At 51.3% G+C, this 21,719-nt stretch overlaps 1 long non-coding RNA gene across 1 annotated transcript; it reads right to left on the bottom strand.

The window, feature by feature from the left end:
* Positions 1-3,960: 3,960 nt before the first annotated feature.
* Positions 3,961-12,668, bottom strand: LOC137142419 (uncharacterized). Its single transcript, XR_010916918.1, has 3 exons — positions 12,594-12,668; positions 11,577-11,633; positions 3,961-4,220 (listed from the first exon to the last, which is right to left on the bottom strand). It is a non-coding gene; the product is annotated as an uncharacterized lncRNA (long non-coding RNA).
* Positions 12,669-21,719: the final 9,051 nt, after the last annotated feature.

Below are 21,719 nucleotides of genomic sequence, written 5' to 3'. Positions count from 1 at the left end.
TCACATGAAAACCGGCGTAGAAATGGAAATTTTCAACTGGAAACTGTCCATTTTTGGAAACAAATTTTAGGTTTTCATAAAAAGTAAAATCAACCTCCTTCCCTCCCCCCAGTTGTATTTTCTCTGTTTTAAACTGATTCTTCTCCACGGTTTGCTTCTCTTTCCCAATGAAAATTTCTAATTAAAATTCTGACAATTTTTTTGGAATGTTCATGTTTGTCAAAATTTTTCATGGGGAAAAGAAGAATCATTTCCCCTTCAGCTCTGAGTGGGCAGCAAGCTTTTGTGGGCATTAGGATGAGCACATTCCATTATCCAGGGCATCTCCTAAACTATTCCTAATCAGACTTTTATCCCACCCCACCTTTGTGGATTTTGCTTATGCCATGTATTTTATAGGCAAACTATTCTAGCAATGGCTGGTTTTTATTTATTTGTATTTTTAAAACAGTGTCGGGGCCATTTTTCCACCCATCTATCTGTAAAGTCAGGTTGGGGCCATGAAATCAACTCTACAGGCCTCACGTGGAAAGATATATTCTTATTAATAGGGATAAGGAACTAGACTGGGAGTCAGGAGATTCAGGTTCTATTCTCAGACTTTATGTGAACTTGGTTTAAGCCCAGATTCTGATAGGCATATAGGCACCCAACTCCCTTTGAAATCAATGGGAGTTAGGTACCTAAATATCTTTGAGCATCTGGGCCTTAATCCCATTCCAGCTCAGTTCCTCAGGTCCCCCCTCTGAAAAATGGGGCTAATGCTCCTTGTAAAGGGCTTTGAGATCAGCGGATGAAGAGCTAAGTACCATGATTCTCTCTCTAACTCAGAATATCATGGCTTTAAAGTACTTCACAGACTCCCTGCCTGGGCTAGAAGCAAGGGCTGTATCTCATGGGCAAGGCAGACCCCAGCTTCTCACTGCTTGGAGAAAGCTCCCCTAGCCTAGAGAGGTCATGTGAGATCAGACCTTAGACTTGTCACTGGGAGGGGAAGGGAGATTGTCCCTCTTGGGTCTCGGTTCAGTGTAATCTTGGGAGGATGGGAAATCCACATTTGTGGGAGAAATAAACTTTTTTTATTTTTTGCCTGGCATGGGGAGAAGTTGACTTAAAAAAGCAAAAGGGCAGCTCTTTGGAGTAGGGAAAGTGCAGGTGAAGAGGTCCCATACTCATGCTATCACCCCCGCTTACATATCCATATATACTGCCCCGTTAGCCCAAAGGATAGCAAAGTGCTTTACAAATGCAGCCAGATCCAAGGTGGAGGGCAGCAGCCAGACAGCCCCAGCACAGGGAGGAGGAGAAATGTGGGCTGAGGGTGCCGGGTGAACCCTTCCAGTGCCAGAAGCGGCCCTAGAATCTTTCATGGCCAGCAGAGCAGGGAGGACATTGGGTTTTTAATGGCTCCTATGACACACGCAGAGTCAAGTGAACGAGCATCAATGGCCAAGATCCTCAGCAGGGGGAAATCAGCCTAGTTCCATGGGTGTGGCTGAAGGTGAAGGGCTGAGCTAATCCTGAAAAAAGTCACACCCTTTATCCAAAGGGATTTCTCAGATGGTGCTTGTCCCTCATTAAGGGACAAGCTCATGCTGCTGGTCAGGCTGGCTCTGCTAATGCAATGGGTTGCAATGTGCTGATACCCTCTTGTGTATGTGCAAACCAGGCCATTGACCATGGCCGGTTTCTCCAGCGGCCTATTCACAAAGCTTTTACTCCTGGGCAGAGCTAAGCGGGGACAGAAATTCCATTTCATGCAGGAGTTCAGGATTTCAAACATTAGCTGCATTTCGAATCAGAACAAAAATCCCCCAAAGTGCAGAATTCTACACAGAAGAGAATTATAAAAAAAAAAAAAAAAAAAGTCATGTTGGATCAACTGGCGCGTTGATTTTGACTTTTTAAAAATTCTAGCTTCTATCACACCTAACATATAATGCTCAATAAAAATAGTTCAAAACGAAAAACGGTTTCAAGACAATATCAAAAGGGTTCATTCTGAAATATCCAAACTCGAGTGTCAGAACTTTTTTCCCCACCAGTTTTTCTCCGAAACGAAGATTTGATGAAACTGACAATGATTTCCCAAAGCGTTTCGATTTCAATAGAGCTGCATTTTCTGATGGAAACCTCTCCAGTCCAAGTTCTTCTGAGAAGATCTAGTCCTAGCTTTGTGGCTGCTAGGAGGCCGCACCTGTCATCTCTGGCTTTCAAATGATAGGTGAGCTGCAGGTCGGCAATGCAGCCAGGGCCCAGCCTGAGAAATACTGGCAGCTTGCTCCAGTTCTGGCTAACTTCTCTCCCCACTCCATCATCCTCACTTGATCAGAATCACAGCAGCTGGACGCCTCTCCATTCCCTTCACTCCGGCACCCCGCTCTGGTTTTACAGCCCAGGTGCCACTGCACGGTCCCCCCTGGCTAATCAGAAGGTCTCCTACTGCTTGTTTAACTTGAACATCTTTTGTGCTCTTTATCTGCCGTCTTTTGCAACTAACTCATGGGTACATGAACAGATACTGTGGGAGCAGCTGATTCACACGCAGGCTCTTCCACTGCAAAAACACAGGCCTCCAGCACTCAGGCTACAGCAGATTTGCCATCCAGTGCTGTGCCGGTACCATTACATCTCATGCTCTGTGAGGCTCCAGTGACTGGAGATTGAAGGAAATACAGACACTCAAGCAAGGTCCAATTCCACTCAGCAGGAGGCAATGTCTGCCTCTCTCAAGCACGCATACATACACCAGGTGGGGAGATCACCATGTGAGGGGAAATGTCCACCACACAATCTGTGTATGCAGAAGTCATCCACACTAAGAAATAGTTTGGGAAGCCCTCTCTGGTGCATTGGTGAAGGAAGATGTCCCTGGTTGCAGGGATGGAGGAGGCTTTCTGAAGCAATTTCTGAGATATAAAACATTGGCATCTCTGTGTGTGAGCATTAGAGAGACGCAGGGTTGCACTTAGACCTGCTAAGTGCTCTCACTGAGATCAAGGTGCGGCAGATTTATCACCAACTCAAATAGCAGCATAAAAAGAGCAAATAGTGTGAAAGTTTGAATTTCTAATTAATGCCCTTAATAGCGGAATATGAAACCTTTTAATAATGCAGCCAACTAATCTCCCAGCAATAGCAATCTTGTTCAAACAGGCATCTTTTTGTCTCTACTTCTTCCATAGGCTCATGAGAAATAAGGGTTAGAAAAAGGCACGCTGCTTTGTTTTAGGCTATTAAGAGATGCTGTCCTGCACTCAGCATGGATAATGAAATATACTGCATTGCCGGCATTTGTTTGGATGGTCTTAATTTCTGAGCGTGCATAGGTGACAGTGGCAAAATGGGCCGCCTACCTCCCCCTCTAGTGGCTGGGGTGCTGAAGGATAACAGCCTCCTACTGCCATCCAGTAATGAAGCTGCTCTTTTAGCTCAAGTGGCAGACCTCTGCCTTGTGATACTAGCAGCCATATGTTCAAACTTTGCTGATGGCCCTCGTGGCGTTACCCATGTTCTGTATTACAAATGCAAGGGGGCTTGTAGGGCCCTATCAATTTGTTGTTTACTTGTATCTGGGTATTTGAGAAAATGTTCAAGACCCCTAAAGATTTCATGAATTATTCTCTCTGAAGATTCCCCACTTTTTCTTGGAAATATCACTAGTCTCCTGTTGAAAAAGTGTTCCCAGTCAGGGAACAGAAACAAGACCACTTGATGTAGGCGACCAATCACACAGCACAAATATTCTCCAATTCAGCGAGGTTCTGAAGCACGTGTGTAACTTTAAGCATGGTCGGGGGATTATTTTTGTGCTGAAAGTCAGGCATATGCTTAAATGCCTTGCTGGAACAGTCTCTGTGACTAGTAAGTGGCCAAAGCATCTCTTTGCGGGCACACCGGCAGTTGGAAGTTACCCAGCCAAACGATACCCTGATCTCATCTGCATAATAAACAGAGGCACAGACATAAAGCTTGATTTTCCAATGATTTTCTGGGAGGTAAAAAGACAGCATTTTGATATATTATTATGCCTAGGGAATAATATTCAACTCACTCTACTCAGTCTTTGCTGTGAAGCTGGGCTGGGTTTTGTGCCACAAAAAAACAGGATATGCGGTCCCAATCCAACAAAGCATTTAAGTATCAGCACTATAATCCAGGAGAGCTTTGAGGCACAGCTGGGCAAATCTGAAGAAACTCCATTGAGGTCAGGGTAGTCACTGCAGCGAAACAAGAGAAAAACCGAGCCCTCAGGGAATAACATTCATCCCACTTCTCTGACCCCAGTGTAAACCCACTGACTTTTAGGGCGTGGCCCTGGGGCAAATGACAATAGAGCTCAACCCGTAGCCTTTAACAGAACTCTTATCACAGCCTTCTAGAGCTGCCATGAAGGGTCAGGTCGAGTCCTGGTTCTGCACAGCTATGCTGCAACTTAAGCGGGAGTAAACCCCAGCAGTGCCTTAGGAATCCTTTTGAAAATCTGGCTTGAGTCACTCAGCTAAAACAATGATAAGGGCCAACCAAGCAGCAGGCTATTCAGATGGAGAAAGAGCAAAGGGACTAGAGAGAGAATCTCATTTTTAGAATACATGTTCAGCTATGTACCCTAATAAACACAGGCACATTTGAAATGTTAATTGAATTAATATATTTTCTAGCGACATGTTACAAACTGCTTGGCCTTAGGGTTGGTTGGTTTTTTTTTTAAACGCCAATTAAATGAGCAGCTAAGCCAGGTTCTGCGACAGCCCACTTATTGTTTTATGAACTAACTGGAAAGGGAAAGCACGGGGCTGTCAAAGGATGGCAATAAAAGGAGCCTGTTACAAACAGAAAACAATGAAGGGTTTTATAGCTGGATTCAATTAAAACCAGCATGCAGCCTCCTCGCTCCTAGGGCCTTTTTTCACCCCAGACTCCAGGCGGGTTTGTAATGGCTCGGGCCCCATTCTGGGCCTATAAAACTCACCACCTTCAGGGGAAAGCGAGCATCATCTTTACCGGGCTGAATGACTGCAGTGGCGAAGGAACTACTTCAGGAGGGCACAATAGGGTGACGGATTAACCCTTATGAGCACACTCCATTAGCTGGACTAGGCTAGAAGGCAGGGCCCCGCCCCAATGGCATTGCCTGGCTGTGCAGCTCCCTATATTGGAGCCCTGCCAGGGCTCAGGGGGCTTGATCCACAGTCTCCTCGAACCACACACCTTCTATGGGGTGGCTAATGCTGGCACAGGCGTTAGCTGAGCCTCCCTTGTTCTGTTCAGTGCTCAAAGCACCAGGCTGAAAGGGGCTCACTGACCCCTCTCCCCACCCAGGGCTGGACAGAGGAGGGGGGAGTCTGGCCCATAACTCCAGTGGGGTTTGGCTCAGGCTGCATGAAGCTCTGAGAATGTCTCGTCATTTAGGGCCGTTGAAGGGCCTGATTCGATTTGTAGCCAGGCAAGGGGACGCCAGCAGCCCTGTACATACCGGAGTCGGTTACGCACGGGGTTAAGTCCCACGGCAGGGCTCTTGGCCCAGAAGGCTCTGCAATCCCACCTACAGTAGCAGCGAGCTAAGTTCCTGTCTGGCCAGAGAAGCAATCCCACCCCACTTCCCCAAAGCACGTCTCTGGCTGGCTCTCATGTCATACACCAGCTCGGCCGCCTAGGGGGTCTCCGGACACTGGTGCAGAGGACACAGGTTTCTTCACAACACACACATGTAAAGCACACATGAATCATACGTGTCTCAACTCTGTGTGGTTTGATACAGGGTAGGCAAGCAAAGCAGGTACCATGCTGCAAGAACCCACAGAACAGGGACAGAGCAACACACGGACACCCTCCCACCCCCCGTCTCCCCTATTGCCTTTCCCTAGTGATGCATTCAGCCCTTAATGAGACTTGAATCACTGCAGTCCCTGGGCAGCCTGAGCCATGGAACAGAATCAGTCACCAATGAGCAAGGAGCTCTAATGAACTCCAGCAACAAAACGCCAGCCAGCATCTCCATTAGGGCTGAGCCGTCTGGCCTGGGGTCAGGGAGCCAAGTAGTGACAGCCTCTTCCAGCCAGAGTCTTGGAGAGGGTTGATTGATTTCCCTCCACACAGCATCCTTGTGGACAGCCAGGGTGGATGCCTGCCCCGGCTGTAATGAAATAGGTGCAGTCCCATTACTGAAATTGAAACAGATTCATTATTCCTTTTCGGCTGTTGCAGCAGCGCCAAGGGACTTTTCCTCCACCTGACTGAGGCTGCTTCAGCTCAAGCCAACTGTGAGCGATAAACAACCCTGATCTAGCCACCAGGCAAAGGGAGCCAGGGCTGGTTTTTTCCATGCAGCCGGGAGGGAAATGACTTTGCTGAGTGAGATGACGACTGGGCCTTTTTTGTCCCCGTTCTTCCACAGCCGTACACTTTGGAGCTGCTTTTAGTGCTGCAGCACACCTTTAACGCAGCTCACCCAAGGAGGAAGTCAGAGAGCTGGCTTTGTCTTTGGGTGAGACAAGAGGCCGCTTGTGTTCGTGACACTGTCACAAGGGAAGGGGTGTTTGTTAACCTTGAAGAGCAGACCAAATGCCAACATCCCTCCAGCACTTTCATCCAGACACTAGATTCTGTCGAGCTTCTTGCCTTATGTTACTTCCCAGTGATACTGGGCACTGTTAAACAGCTGCCGTGTTCCTCCCCAGAGGCGGCTGCATCTGTCCATGACCTTGTTGAGTGTTTTGGCCACCTGTCCACTGAACAGCGCTCTGTGACAGTCAGAGGATGAGGTGATATTAGGGAGTCTCTGCGAGTGTAGAAACTGTCAGAAATTCCCTCCCATGACTGCGCAGTCCAGGCCAAGAGGCCGGAAGAACTTGTGCAGTGACACTAGCCAGCACAGGCTGTGTATGCCAGGCTGGGCACTGTGGGGAGAGAGAGAAGCACAGGGTCTGTCTGTAACCAGCCGCCTCAGTGAATTATCCCCTGGCTACAGACTTGTCCCATCACAGAGACACCCTAGCCAGTGCTGGAGCAGCCAGACCAGAAAGGAGGCTTGCTAGCATGCCAGATTGAGCATCACCTTGGGGGCATCCCTAAAGACACTTCCACTCTCGAGACCCCCACAGCTCCTGCCCCATAAATGTGGATGCCTGCCTGGCCACAAAGATTTCTCTGGGGCTGGCTGAGAGTGGGGGTAAATCCTGGAGGCACAAAGGCCCAGATCCTCAAAAAGTATTTTGCTGCCTAACACCGAAATACCTGGGCGGATCTGAGCCAATGTCTTCATTGCAGAATTACAAACGTCCATGGTAATTCCTCACTGAGCGCGTAGAGGGAAAGCTAGTGCAGGGGTCTCCCAGCCTACCTGGACCATCAGGACTCATTCAAACCCACCCCTCTGAGGAGTTAGGGTCCTAAGCCCATACTTACCACCTGACATGGCCTGATTTTCCCCACAGTGCTGAGACCCCCCTCTGCCCCCTTGAGGTCAAAATGGCCAGTGTGGTCTCAATCTGGGCCCTGATTCTGGCTCTTTCCCCATTCACATACAGCAAGAGACTGGGTCCCTCCAAGTGCAATTGGTAGCAGCAGCAGGGGTACGCCTGGCCCCATGCCCTCCAGCTCCCCTTCGGCCGGTGCAGATCTGCGTAGCAGCCTGCTCTGGATACATGCCATAGGCACTTCTGAAAAATCTCTTCTGGAGCCCACAGTAACTTACTGGATTGAGAGTCCTGTGAAAGTGGGACCCGTGCAGCTTCATTCAGCATCACACGTCAGACTCTAGGTGGTGCTAAAGTCAAAAGGCCAAAACCTCAGCTGGCGTAAATCAGTGTAGCTCCCTTGCCATCTATGGGGCTGTATCAGCTGATGTCAACTCAGGATCTGGCCCAATAGTTTTTTCTGTACCAGTTGCCATGTGGTCTGTGATCAGCTGCTCCAGGGACCTTCCCTACCCGTGTGCATTGGCAGAGTTTTAAGGCAACCAAGCACAGCTGCAAGTCGCTTCCTTTTTTGATCTAGTCACAGTTTCTTTCTGCTGTGCTCAGGGACTCTAATACAAATACACCTAGCTGCTCTTTCTGCACGAGGCCACGGGCCTGAGCCCTCTCCCATTCAAATCAGTGGAATGAGTCCCATGAGTTGGATCAGAACCCCAGCCCTTCAGAAATACCGCCGCTTGGCAATGCAGCGGTCTTGGTTAAATCCTTGTATGCTAAGGCGGTTTTCACTGCCCAGACACATGCTTAAGTCCATCTTCCCATTTCCAGGCATTGGCATTTTCCAGCAGATCCCTTAAGGCCGATTGGATCATGGACAGACTGGGAACGAACTTTGCCAATTGGCTGGATCACCCCAATCAGTCTCTGGAGATTGGCCATTCCGTGCACTGGTTCCGTCATGATTTGGCAGTTACATCATTTGTCTCTCACTCTGTACGTGCAGCTCCTAGCACAATGGGGCATCTAGGCACCAGCGCAAGGATAACAATAGTAATGACAGCTTGTTCTAGCCTTAGGGCAAGGAAGAGTGATGATCAACCCTTCCCTTAAAGTCCCTGGGGAGCTATGTTGGCTCCCCCACCCCCGGTGAGTGGGACTCTCCATTTTGCAGTTTCACCTTGCTTGCTAGACAGCGCCTGGCCCAGGAGCCTTCTGCTGCTGTTCCCCCTGTGGGTAGTTCCACTTATGCATCATCCGGCCCATGATTATCACAAATGACAAATAAGTCTAGGATCACAGTCAAAATGCCCGTTGCATGTAACTCTTTCCTAGGTTTACAGGAAATATAAGATGTATCCACAGTCTGTCTTTCCTCCTTTGTCCATCTTTGATTTGATACAGCCCCTGTAACCTTAATAGGTGGTATGTGCTTTGGGGTCAGTGTTTTAATACGGGATGTCTCCTAAAAAGCACACTCTAGTTTAACTCAACCACAAGCTCTGGGCCGGATACAGGAACCCCTGAGGGAGGTTCTCAGGTCTGTGCCATGTCCGAGGTCAGACTGGACGATCCCTTCTGGCCTTCAACCTCCAGGAATCTATGAATGTTCGTTTCACGTCACCAAGCCCGAGAGTCCGGCCGGGGAAGAAATGACCAAGGAGGACTTGAGATGTAATATTAAAGCAAGGACACTTGATGGCAAAGGAAGGACATTTCATAACTTAGCAGCACTGGGAAATGCTGTTGTTTGGACAGCGCTTTCTCTGCCTTGCAAAGAATTATTGGGAACGTTACAGAACCGGGCTTGGAAGCCGGGCTGCTTCCAAATGCGCTTGGCTAGGGAGCCATCTGCTGGCAGAAAGCTGCAGAATGTCCTTCCTGGCAGAGACTGAGAGCGCTGGGTCTGGAGTTAAAAAGTGGGACGAGCAAAAGCTTGTCTCTTTCGCCAACAGAGGTTGGCCCCATAAAGGATAAAGACACCCGCCCATACAGCCTATATTGGACCCAAGGAATAACCACAGAGGGATCAGCTGGAGATGCTGTGGGGACCCATGTGTCAGGTTTTCTGGAAAGGTCATTTCAAGGTTCAAGACTTGGGGACAGATGATTCCTAGGAACAAACAGTGAGACCTGCAGGCTTGCATGGCAGAAGGGGGTTCACAGCAATGGCGGCCCTTGGGATGGGGAACAGAGGGATCTAGCGGACACCCATTTGGAGACAGCGGGCGCTGATGTCATCAAGATGCGGTGAAAGTGGCATGGGAAAAATGCCAACCCAGTTTCCAGCAGCTGGTAAAGATCATCCTGACCTGCCTTGTAGTGACGTCCCAAGGATTCTCCATGGCATGGGCACACAAGACCAGGGGCAAGCAACTTCCTCGCCTGGGTAAGTCAAACAGCATCACCAAGGGTACCACGCAGGAAGGGGTGGGGAGGAGGCGCCATGGTAGGCAAATGTGCCTGACTATTTTATGAAAGTGTTGAGTGTAGACTCACCAGAGGCGCACCCCTAGCGGCTGGGCGTGGCAGGCTCTCTTCATCTAGCGCCTCCGGCCTTGCAGTGGTCTGCTTCTTCTCGTGACTCAGCCCTCCAGCCAGGCCATCCTTTCAGAGTACACAGCCCAGTGCACAGCAATCCCGTGTCCTCACGAGAGGTCTTGGCCCCAGCTGTCCTCCCACGCTTCTCTCTGAGCTTTAAGTTGTCCCCATTCCCTTACATCAGGGGCTACACGCCACCTTCCCAGGGGCTGGTAAGTTCTTTTGCCCAGCCCAGCCCCTTCCTGGGAACTTTATAACAACTGGCACCTCCTAGGGCATCTCCCTTGGGTCACACAAGAGCTTGTTCCAATCCTGTATCTCCCAAGTAGCTTCCCCCCCCCCCCCCGGTCTTACTTTTTGCCCTGCAGGAGCCTTCCTGTTCCCCACAGGACTCCCCACTCTCTGCTACCCAGGGAGGGGCTGCAGAGTTCTTCTCACTTTCCCTGCAGCCCCCTCTGCATTCAGTGTCCGGTGCTTGGCACTCAGCTGCTGTGCGCTCTAGTTCAGGGCCGGGCCATCACTCCTGCAAGCAGGGGTGAAATCCAAGTCACTTGGACTGCGGCAGTTTCGGGGTGTGGCCAAGGCCTGGAGGTGCCAATGGGATGGAAGCAGGTACAGCAGCTTGGCACAGCTGTGCAAGAAACTCTGAAGCCCCTGGAGTTAACCGGGATCATCTGAGGGGCTGTGTGATGGGACAGTGCCCAGAGCCAGAGAGCTGGATAGCCACAGGGCAGGATTGCACCTCCAGGGGTAGATCAGCTCAGAAATGGCTGCTCCTGATCCAGACAGGGAGCGGCTCTGCCCAGGACTGGCAGGGGAGTGAAAATAGACCGGCTCCAGGAGCTGCCAGCAGGCAGATACAGGAAGCCCAGCTGGTGGCAAAGGCACCAGCCACTGATCACAGGCTCATGCTGGAAACCCTAGAGCCAGCTCCTGTGCGCACAGGCTGCTCGTCGAACGGAGGCCTGACGTCCCGCAGTGTAGGGTGGGAGGGCAACTGGATCCCGATTGCCAGCCTTGAAAGGAAATGTTGGGAGGGTGGGGGGGGGGGTCCTGTCACATAGGATGACGGGTTCTTGGGCTCCCTGTGCTCAGAAAGTGCTCGAAGAGCCCCAGTGTCTTTGCACCGGTCTCACTAGGCCCTGGGCCTGGGGGCGGGGGAACCAAGCAGGTTCCCACTAGGAGCTGGAGAAGTCCCTGGACACAACAGGGTGAAACGTGGCAGCCGAGGCTACTTGGGAAACAGCAAAGCCCCGCACTGAGGCACCCCTGGGTCTCCGGCACTGTGTGTCCCATAGAGAGAAGTGCACTGGATATAGCAGGGCCGCTGCCTCTGACCCTGTGGGGAAAGCACGCCACCCGGCACTCACACATTATGCCACAGGCTGCTCCCTGGCCCGGTTCTCTCCCTCCCCACCTCCCCTGCAAGCTGCCTCTGCCTTCAACAGCATTGCAGTGGTGGTGCCAGCGGCACGGTGGCAGCTGCTCAGCGGCCCCAGAGTGCTTTGCTGCTAGAACCTGTTGCTGTGGTTTGCAAGGAGAAAGGTGGAGGTAGCTGTCCGAGGGACATGGGAACTGGAGGAGGAGCAGAGAAAAGACAGTCCGGCAGGGAATGTGTACCTGTGCCTGGCTGCTACAGTGGGTGATAGAGAGCCTTCTGCATAGATACAGAGACAGCTGCAAGACATAAAACACCCCTTGGTCTAGATGCAGTATGAAACCCTGTACACCCCTTGAGGGCAGCTGTGTATGAAGCAAATCTGCATTGGCTGGTGAGCTGCAGATTTTAGGCTGATTCACTCTGTGAAGGCTGTAAGGGATGCTGCCACTCCTCCTCTCTCCTCTGGGCATGGGGGCGGCTGGCCCAGAAGCTGCTGTTACCAGCAGAGGAGATACAGCCCTTGTCACTGTAGTGTCTGAGCAGCTCATACTCTTTACCATATTTATCCTTGCACAGTCCTGGGAACCAAGGCAGTGCTATTAGCCCCCACTTACAAATGGGGAAACTGAGGCACAGAGAAACTAAATGACTTGCCCAAGGTCACACAGGGAGTCTGTGGCAGAGCAGGGATGTGAACCTGGTTCTCCCAACTCAGTGCTTTAACTGGGAGAGGTGAGGGCTGTCTTTCCTGTTGCCGCCTTCCCTGCTAGGCTGTAGGAGCTCCAGAGATAGGTGCTTGCCAACGCTGCTTGAGCAGAGGGGTGTAACCCCCAGTGCCTGACCCTGCCAGTGTGTGACACCAACCAGGGGCACATGGGCGGAGCAGTGTGATACACAGGGATTTTGCTGCACCATAATTGAGCAATTTGCTTGAGATCTAACTAGGGATCCTGCCTGCAGGGCTGCTTCCCCACAGGGTCAGTGAGATAAACCAGGGAACGGGAGAAACAAACATCATCCCGTGCAGCCCCGCCATCCCGGGCAGGGTGCACCACAGCACAGGCATCTCCCGCTCACCCACAGGCGTATTTGCCGCACTTGGCCTGCAGCAGCTCCCCGACGGGTTGTGGCACTCACGCACACAGCGGGTCTCAGCACTGTTTGCCAGGCGCTGAATTGCCAACACTCGTGAAACTACAACGGTGGGGACTGCTTGCCAGCATGGGATCCACAGGCAGATCAAGAATTGGACTCACCTCTCCCATTGCAGTGTAGACGCACTCTGAGCATGCCTGGCGTTGAGTGGGGCATGAGGTGGCTGCAGGTGTTGCCTTTGGGATGTGACATAACACACAGATCCTGCTCACCTGTGGTTATTAAAATCCCCAAGGTGCTTTTTATGAGTTAACCCGTTTGCTGTCTGGGCTAAAATGGAGTTTGAGGAACTCTGTTCATGCTGCCTACCGTCCCTTGTCATTTTCATTGGATACAGTGGTGAGTCCTACCTGTCTGCCACCATCCGGTGGAAACTTGATCCCAGCATGTCTCCTTTGGGGGTTCTTCTCTCCCCATGTGGCAAAGGTGCAGAGATTGATTGCCGTAAAAAATCAAAACATAGTGACCAGAGGGACAACTATTGCCTGTAGAAAAGCCAACGTCAGTGTTTAGCAGGGGGGTGAGATCTCAAAGGTTACTGATAACAGGGAGTCAGGAGAGAACAATGCTGGCTGGGTTAGTTACCTAATGAATAAGGCAATGATTTGCCAAATTGTTTCCTGGAGGGCTATTTGTGGTGATGCGTGGCCTGCTCCAACAGAGAGCATGAACACACCCTCTGTGCTAGCACCCCCTCTCACAACCCCCTTTGAAACTGCAATGCCCAAGGGGAGGGCTGCAAACTACCATGCATGATCAGATTCAGCTGCAGCCTGTTAAGAGGCACTTGTACACATCTGAGTGGTTAACAGTGCCCCCGCCTGCATTCTTACTGATCTCCCAGCTTGTAAACTGACTTTTCAGCTATACCATGTGCAAAGGCTCTCTATGTACACAGGGTGTCACAGGGATCTTTACCTGCCTCTGGAACAGGGTGGCAGGCACTATGAATGTTTGCAAGGGGCTTTGAGAGCCTCAGAGGAAAGGCTACATGAGACATAGGCTATCAATGGTGGTATCCCAGTCATTAAGCAAGGGTGAGCCAAATTGATCATATGGGATATTGGGATTACCCAGTATAATTTTGGAATAGGCCTTAGTCACATGACCAGCTGAACTACACCAAAAACAATTAACAGGGTCTACCTCCAGAGCCCCTATTACAGCAGGCAGTTTGGCTGGGGCACCAAGTGTAGTAGTCAGCCGTGACAATTCTAGGAGCACACATCATAATTTAGCTACAGATCACAGCCCTCATGGCTTGCTGCTCATCGGCAGGATTCGAACCCAGGACAACACAGATAGGACACATGGGGACGCTCCATTAGTCTGATCACTGCTAGGGCTTACTACTTTGGTGGTGCTTCTAAGGGGGCAACCTAGACTTCAAAATAGCAGCCCACTGGACACATAGTTCGGGGCTGCAATTCTATTCTCACACACATAGCCCAACGTGTCACACACAGCTCTGGTGGAAAAATGCAGCAGTGAACAAACACGGGCGTGGAAATGGCTCGCAGAAAAAATAGGGTGTCAGGGGGACATTGCCAAGCAGTGTCTTTTATTCCAGTGCTGCCAGCCTCAAGTGAGCAAAACTCCTGAGTCACCCCCCCCCCCCAAAAAAAAAACATGAGATTGGTCCAAAAAGGCATGATTTGAAAAAGAAAAAGGCAATATTGGGGGTAGTTTGGGCTGGCTTTGGATTTTTGGATTCCCCCTGGTATGTGGGTGACAAATGGTGTTGCCAACAGGCCCACATTTATTGGGGTAGAGGATTTTTAGCCTCTGTTGCAGGAGCTCTCACCCCACATCCTGCCGTTCCCCTGCCCAGCAATTAATTCACTCCTCCACCCCTCAGTTCAGCATCTGAAGCCGCTCCTGAAATTCTTCACCCCCCATTCCCAGCCCTGAGGGGGCAGGCTGCAGGGGGCAGCCTCAGGCTCTCACTTCCCTGACCGGTGTTGTGGGTGGGAAGCAGGGGCCCTGACACCAGCCTGCCTCACCCAAAAATTGCATCACCAGTTGAAAAATCACAGGAGGCGGCTATGCTTTGTAGCATGATGAGGCCAATGCAGTGTGACCATTGCATAGCCATTACTAGCCACTGGGGACAGGGGCGCAGCAGGACTAGAACACAGAACCTTGTGTGCCAAACATAAAAGCTCCCCCCAAGCTAAAGAAAATGACATTCAAGCAGCAGCAGTACAGAACCTGTTGCTGGAGCTGATCTACATATTTTGGTCTAAATGGGGGAGCAGGGAGTTTGATGAAAAGCAGCTTTTCTAACATTAAAAAGTTGGTGGAAAGATCATTTGGGGCGGAAAGATTTTTTCTGTGACAAAGTCTGAAATGGAAAATTTTGATTTTTGGTAAAAATTCTGAGTCTTGGTTTTTTTTTAAAAGCAACGCTTTGTAATTGGCTTTTATTTCTTTTTAATCTGAAAGATTTTTTCTTTTCTAATTGAAAGCAGATTGCAAAAGAAGTTTGTTTCAATTTTTAATCAGAAATATTTGGGTGGATGATTTATAAACAAACAACTCCCCCCCCCCAAATATTTTTTTTAAAAGCGCTTTCAGGCAGAAATAACAGGCATTTTCCCAACCAGCTCTTCCTATTCATAGAGCCATTGATTTCAGGGCCAGAATGGACCATTGTACTCATAACACAGGCCAGAAAACTGCCCTGAAATAATTCCTAGAGCTGATTGTTTAGAAAAACACCCACTCTTGATTTAAAAATTCTGTTTTAGAGAATCCACTACAACCCTTAGTAAATTGTTCCCGTGGTTAATTACACTCGCCATTAAAAATTACGCCTTATTTCCGGTCTGAATTTTTCTAGCTTCAACTTCCAGCCATTGGATCATCTTAGAACTTCCTCTGCTAGATTGAAGAGCCCATTATTATATATTTGTTCCCCATGTAATCAAGTCACCTCTTCACTTTCTTTTTGTTGAACTACATTGATTGAGCTCTTTCAATCTATCACTATAAGGCATGTTCTTCAGTCCTTTAATCATTCTTGTGGCTCGACTCTGAACCCTCTCCATTTATCAACATCCTTCTTCAATTGTGGGCGTCAGAACTGGACACACTATTCCAGCAGCGGTTACACCAGTGTCAAATAAACAGGTAAAATAACCTGTCTACTCCTATGGGAAATTCCCCTGTTTATGCATCTTAGGTTGACACGCAGTTGAACAGCTCTGATTCTATGCAGTAGAGCAGGGGTCCCTAAACTGTGGGGCACCCCCTCCCAGGGGGGCATGGAGGAACCTTCGGGGGGGAGGGGGTGCAGCAGGGCCTGGGCCAGCCCCGCTCTACCCCCTCTCCATTCCAGCTCTGCCCCCCCAGCTGCAGCCCCAGCCTCAGTTCCTGGCCCTGTCCCATGCCCCTTTCCTGGCCCTGGCTCCCAGCCCTGTTCGCGGCCCTGGGTCCCCGCTCCTGGCCCCGCAACTGCAGCTTCAGTTTTCACCCCAGCCCCAGCCACAGCTTGGGTCCCAGCTCCCAATTGCAGCTCCTGGAGGAGGAGGAGGGACCAGATAAGGGGGTTTGACTCCAAAATTGTGGGGACCACTGCAGTAGAGGGCAGTGCTCTCTGTATCAGTCTCTTCCTACCCTCCCTCCCAAATCAGAGTATGATAGTAATTAGCAAGGCAGTCCGAATCCACCTTCTAGATGAAGGGGTGGGGCGGGGCTTAGAGGCAACCCCCATCCTTCCCCAGGACACACAGCACCAACAGACAGACAGTACAGGAGATAACTTTATTGAAATTCCAAGGTGTTAGACAGATGACCCCAGAGGAGACATGCCATTTGCTGTGACCAGCTCGGCCAGCAAGAGATGAATGGGTGGAAGGTTGTATTTTGCTCTATGTCTTTATTATTTCTGCTTTTTAAAGCCTTTTTCTGGCTTTTTAAAAAAAAAAAATTAAATTTTTGAACGTAAGTAAAAACGATTCATTTTGGAAACAGTTCCGATCGTGTTGGTGTCCCATGATTGTTTCCGCAGCTATGTACAATGTCTGACTCGTGGTTTTTGTTGTGTCTACATCAGGTATAAAATGGAGCAAGTCTACAAAGAATCTCTTTGAGAAGGAAAGGAGAAAGCAAAGAAAGACAGGGGAGAGAGAGAGCGAGCAGTAGAAATTTGGACCAAAATCTTAAGAGAAATTTAAAAAGTGCTATAAAACCCCCTCAGCAGGAATACCATGCAGTTAAGAAACACAGAACCTCATCAATTACACAGCTCATCTAAAACAGGAATTCGTCCATTTCGGTTTCTTTTATTCAATAAAAAAAAGTTGTTTGTTTTTAATAGAAAAAAGCTAAACTTGTAAGGTTTGGGCCACCAGTCAGCAGTAGCTAATGGGCCAAGGAGACAGGAGACTTTGAAGGAATCCTAAATTCAGCCCCTCATGTAGCACCTCCCAAGCAAAGGCTCCCGGCGGGTGGGCGAAGAGTAGAAGAAAGGGCTAGTCTTTGGCAGGGGAGGTGGGGAAGGGAGCTTAGGTTTGCCAATGGTTGGATGAATTAGTGCAATTGTCAGCTTTTCCACCAGCCTCACTCCGGCCTCCCATGGGCATCAAGGCCCTGGGTATCTTAGCACCAACGCTCCACGCGGAGCCACGAGGAACCAGCCACCTTCTCCCTTTGGATTTCTCATGGACGGATGGATGGAATTCCCATAAGCGCCCCCCCCCCTTTTTTTTTTTTTTTTGCAAAGCAGGGGTTGAAGTTAGGACAACATCAAAGGCTGGCCCCACATTCCCTCCTCTCCGCACCCCCCCCCCCCCACCCAGCGGCACTGCATTTGCTGAAGGAGGCAGCCAGCATTGCGCCCTTCGCTGCAGGGCTTGGGCATCATTTCCCAGGCTGTGTGTGGTCTCATAGGCGTCCTCTCGGCCCTGCCCAGTCCTTGCGTAGGGCCAGACCCTCAGCAGGTGTAAATGGACAGAGCTCTGTTCCAGTCCATGGGTGCTGACTTACAGCAGGTGGCCAGTAGAATTTAATTGGCACTTTGGCCTCTCAAGCCTGGAGCCCCTCCTTGCTGAGGCCAGTCCTATGTCATGGCACTATGGGCCCCATTGCCCTCTCATCCACCCCACAGTAAATCAGGAGCAACGCCATTAAAGTCAACGGTGTTGCCCCCCTTGCAAAACAGGGTGAGAGTCAGTGGCGACTTGAGCCTGTTTCTTTAAAATCCTCCCTTGAGATCATCAGCTCAGTCCTCTGGGCCTCACCCCAGCAGGTGTGAGCGGGAATGGGGCCTCTAGCACTGAGCTCCCTTGATTCTGGGGTATCTGGCTGGGGGGGCGGGGAGGAAAGGGAGGCGTCTACCTTGAATCAGGAAGGGAAACCTTCAGAGACATAGCTGGGGGGGAGGCAGGGGGAGTAGCTGGTTTCAACGCTGGCTGGTTCTTATTCTGCACCCAACCCTCTGCCGGTCCCTAGCACCCAGCTGATTTGTAGTGACTGTCGGGAAAGTTCAATGCTGGAAGGACAAAGGCAGCTCCTAGGGCCGGATGCTGTCGGGCCACGAGCAACAGCCTGGGGCGGGAGCCACCCTTCCCAAGGGCTCATGTTCTTAGGCTCCTTTTAAATGCCCAGCCTTAGCCTGTTAGAAAGGGGCCTCTCCCCCTCTGCCCTACCAGCGCTCAGCATCGGGCCCCAGCAGCTCCGCCATGCCTGGTGCTGCCCTCCTGGCATTGCACCTGCTGCCAGCTGTGGCTGGGATGTAACCGGCTCTTCCTGCAGCTCTGGCAATGCCCCGGGAGTAAGCCTTGAGCAAATGCATAGCAGCCAATGCAAGGGGGCGGGGCGGTGGGCGTCCCAGTCTCTGATGGGGCAGGGCTCGTGTCCCCCCCACCTCCTCGCTACTGCCCGATAGCAACTGCTGGGCCAGTGTCTCATACAATCAGAAACATGAGTCAGCACAGCACAGTTACTCACATATAGTACAAAAAGGGACAGACGGGGGGCCGGGCCCCGTCCAACTCACCCAGGTACAGAGCTATTTACAGTGTGTCCTTATCCTACAGAGTGAACAGAAGAAAAGGCAAACAAGAGAGAACCCTAGTGTGGGGTCCAACGCGTGGCAGGTAAATCACTGTGCAAATAGCCCGGCTCGTACGGAGCAGGGGGAAACGGTGCAGGAGGGATGTGGAGACAGAGCAGACGGATGAGGACCAGGGCTGACCTGTAGACACGCATTGGTGGAGAAGCCGCTCACGTTATGCAGCTTGCTGCAGTCCTACCCTTGGTGGTTTGGCTGGTTTAATACGCTTCCTCTTGGCTCTTCCTCACCAGGAATGGGAGCTCCATCAGTTGGCTGGGCTGGGGGCGGCGACGCACCAAGACGCAAGGCTGGGGTTCAGCTGCTAAGCACCCCAGTTCAGCACGTCAGATTGACTGAGGTTTGTCTCTGGTTTGGGTATCTGGCTCCTCCATTCTTGGGCTGTTGGGCACCTACCACCTCCAGGCTTTCCTTCGAGAATAATCAGTAAAAGCCTGCCGAGTTGTTTATTTGCCCTGGGAAAGGCCAGCCATTGAGTGACATGGCTGACAGGCATGCAGAGCTCTGGGTGCATGGAAACACCACTCAACACCACCCTGCTCCTGGCCCAAGCCACCATGTGGGCAGCCAAGGGATGGGGGACAATGGCCAAAGCACTGCAGCCTAAGGAGTGATGGTGGCATTAAGGAAACACCTTCCCCTTCTCCAGCCCTCTACAGCCCTGCTGGACCACACTGTACATCTGAGCCTCTCTCCTGGGCTGGGACTGCCCAATCTCCGCTTTGTATTTGCCATTACAAGCACTCACCCTCCCCCACTGAGCTCAGTCTGCCCCATCTCAGTTCCCACCCCATCCCCATGGTGATCTTGCTGCCACTAGGGAGTAAGGCGGGAGCTTGGGGAAACATCCCAGAATAGGCTGAATTCCAGGGCTATTTTAGTGTTGTTTTCCCTCTGGAGCCCTGGGGGTAGCTCAAGCAGCATCAGCTCCTGGGGCCAAGGAAAGTGCTGAATGCCAGGCGTCCAGCTGCCCCACCTATTTATAGCTATACCCTCCCTCTCCCCAGATTTTTTCTAGCACTCACCCCCTTCTGCACTCACCGCTGCCGGCTGGGAAAGCATTAGCAGATCAGAGGGTGTCTTGGCTACGGGCACATTGAAATTGGAGCTCCCCTCCTTCTGCCTGTCTCTCTCCTTCCCCTGGGGATGTGAAGAGACCCTCCATGATCAGGTGGAACATTGCTCGCTAGGACTGGAGACTGAAAATGCACAGCCTGGTCCTTGGTGCGTGAACTCCCTTCCTGTAGCCCTGCCCAGTGCATGTGCTGCTGCTCCTGCTCATGCTCCTTAATCTAAGCCTCCCAGTTATTCCAGTCTTGGAAATCCTCAAGCATCACCCCCTCAATCCTGACCCTCAGAGCCGCTTGTTATTCCTCACCGCTGGCTTGTTTTAGACTGACACCTTGGTGCTAGGGGGTGGGACTTTCTGCTGTGGGGTGGCGGAGCAAGCCTTGATGCCAGTGCTAGATACCAAGGGGTTGATTCAAACCCTTCAGAAATCAGCTGTGCGTGTGCCCTAGAAAGGAAGGGGTGCACTGACAGTGACGCAGGGCCACAGTGGAGAGGATGAAATAATAGGTGGGTTTGGGCAAGAAACTACATATGAATAGCCCTTCTAATGGCCTGAAACTAGTGGAAGGGCACGGATCCCAAGAAAGAGAAGGAATCACCCGGGTTGGGAGGATGGAGTTTTGAGCAAATGTCTCAACAGCAAGATGGGTCAGTCTGTGGAACACTCGCCCTAGGGAACGGGGGGCTGTGCCAGTGCTTGAATCATTTTAAGACACTAAACTAAGCCCAGAAGAACAGAATCTGTGGGACAGACTAGGTGGGACACCACCGATCTTTCTGCAACTCTGTCCACAATGATTCTACATCCATCTTTAAGAGACACGGACATCTTAATCCATTCGTTGTTTCCCTCTTGCCACGGGATCCGCAGCTGGCAAAAAGTGCCGTAGCAATGCTCCAGTGGAGCTGCACCGAGTTCCACCAGTCGAGGGGCTGGCTCCTCATGTCAATGGAGCTGCGAGAGGTAAAGCTTATAACCCCGAGTAACGAAAACTGGAGCCAAAGGCAATCACCAAGGGGATCGCACGCATTAAACCAGCCAATGAAACCTTCTGCTGCAGCCCAACCTATTCCCCCTGCCACCCGCCCCGGTTCCCAGTGTTGCGTAGGCAGCCCCGAAGTATTTGGTTACATTGTACAGGGTGCATGTGTCCACGATTACACACAGAGAGTGAAGCGAGCACCTTAGATCTGCATACAACATTGCTGCAAATCCCTGGCAGCAATATTCCCCGGGTCTGCCCTCGGGAGGGGAGTCACAGACACGTTAGAAGGGTCACTCCACCCCCACACACGGAGGCTGGAGGGAAAATTGCCCCAGGCCAGCTTTACCTTACACCAAAAGGCCTCTTGGGTTGATTTTAAGCCCCCTTGAGAGCATCAGGGACAGAGAGATTCTGCACACGAGCCTTGGTCATAGCCAGCAGGTTCTGTGTGACAAAACCCCCCAGCCCTGCGCCCTGAGATAGCACGCAACTGAAAAAGGCAGGACGGGTGTTGTTTGGTGTCATCTCCAAGCAAAAGCCAAGCAGAAAGATGCCAGCACCTCCCTCCTGCAGACGCCCTTTGGGAAGGCAGGTCAGTCAGTGTCCGTGGGTCCAGAGCCCTTTTCAGAACCTGGGTCACTGTTGCGTTGGCCCCTCCAGGCTCTAGGTGGGGCAGCTGGATTACACCCTGCCCGCAACACACTAATGTGTGCAAGCAACATCCACCAGCAACGAAGTTCTCCATTGCTCCCCACTGCAGAGCTCCCCATCGAGCCATGAGCCCACTGCTCGTCTCATCCCATCAAGATGCCAGGCTGCTGCATCTGGCCAGACCCACGCGGGCTCCAGTAACCACCAGCACTAGGCCCTGGCTCCCCTACCCCCCCACCCTCCATCATTCCTGCCCATCACCACCATCAGGGCGAACTCTATGCAACCGGCTGTAGGATGGGGAGAGCCAAGATCGGAGCCCTTGCTCTTTCCTCCACTTGCCAGCCGAGGACATTCATGGGCGATGGACGCGACCAGCTGTGCTGGCTTGGTGGGCGATTATCACCATCTCTGGCTTCTCACTTGGACTTGGAGCCACCAGC

This window comes from Emydura macquarii, unplaced genomic scaffold (genome assembly GCF_026122565.2).
Source record: "Emydura macquarii macquarii isolate MOO-44397 ecotype Brisbane River unplaced genomic scaffold, CSIRO-AGI_Emac_v2 contig_3220, whole genome shotgun sequence".
In the NCBI taxonomy this organism is placed as follows: domain Eukaryota; kingdom Metazoa; phylum Chordata; order Testudines; family Chelidae; genus Emydura; species Emydura macquarii.
This window is presented reverse-complemented; position numbering and strand designations above follow the sequence as displayed.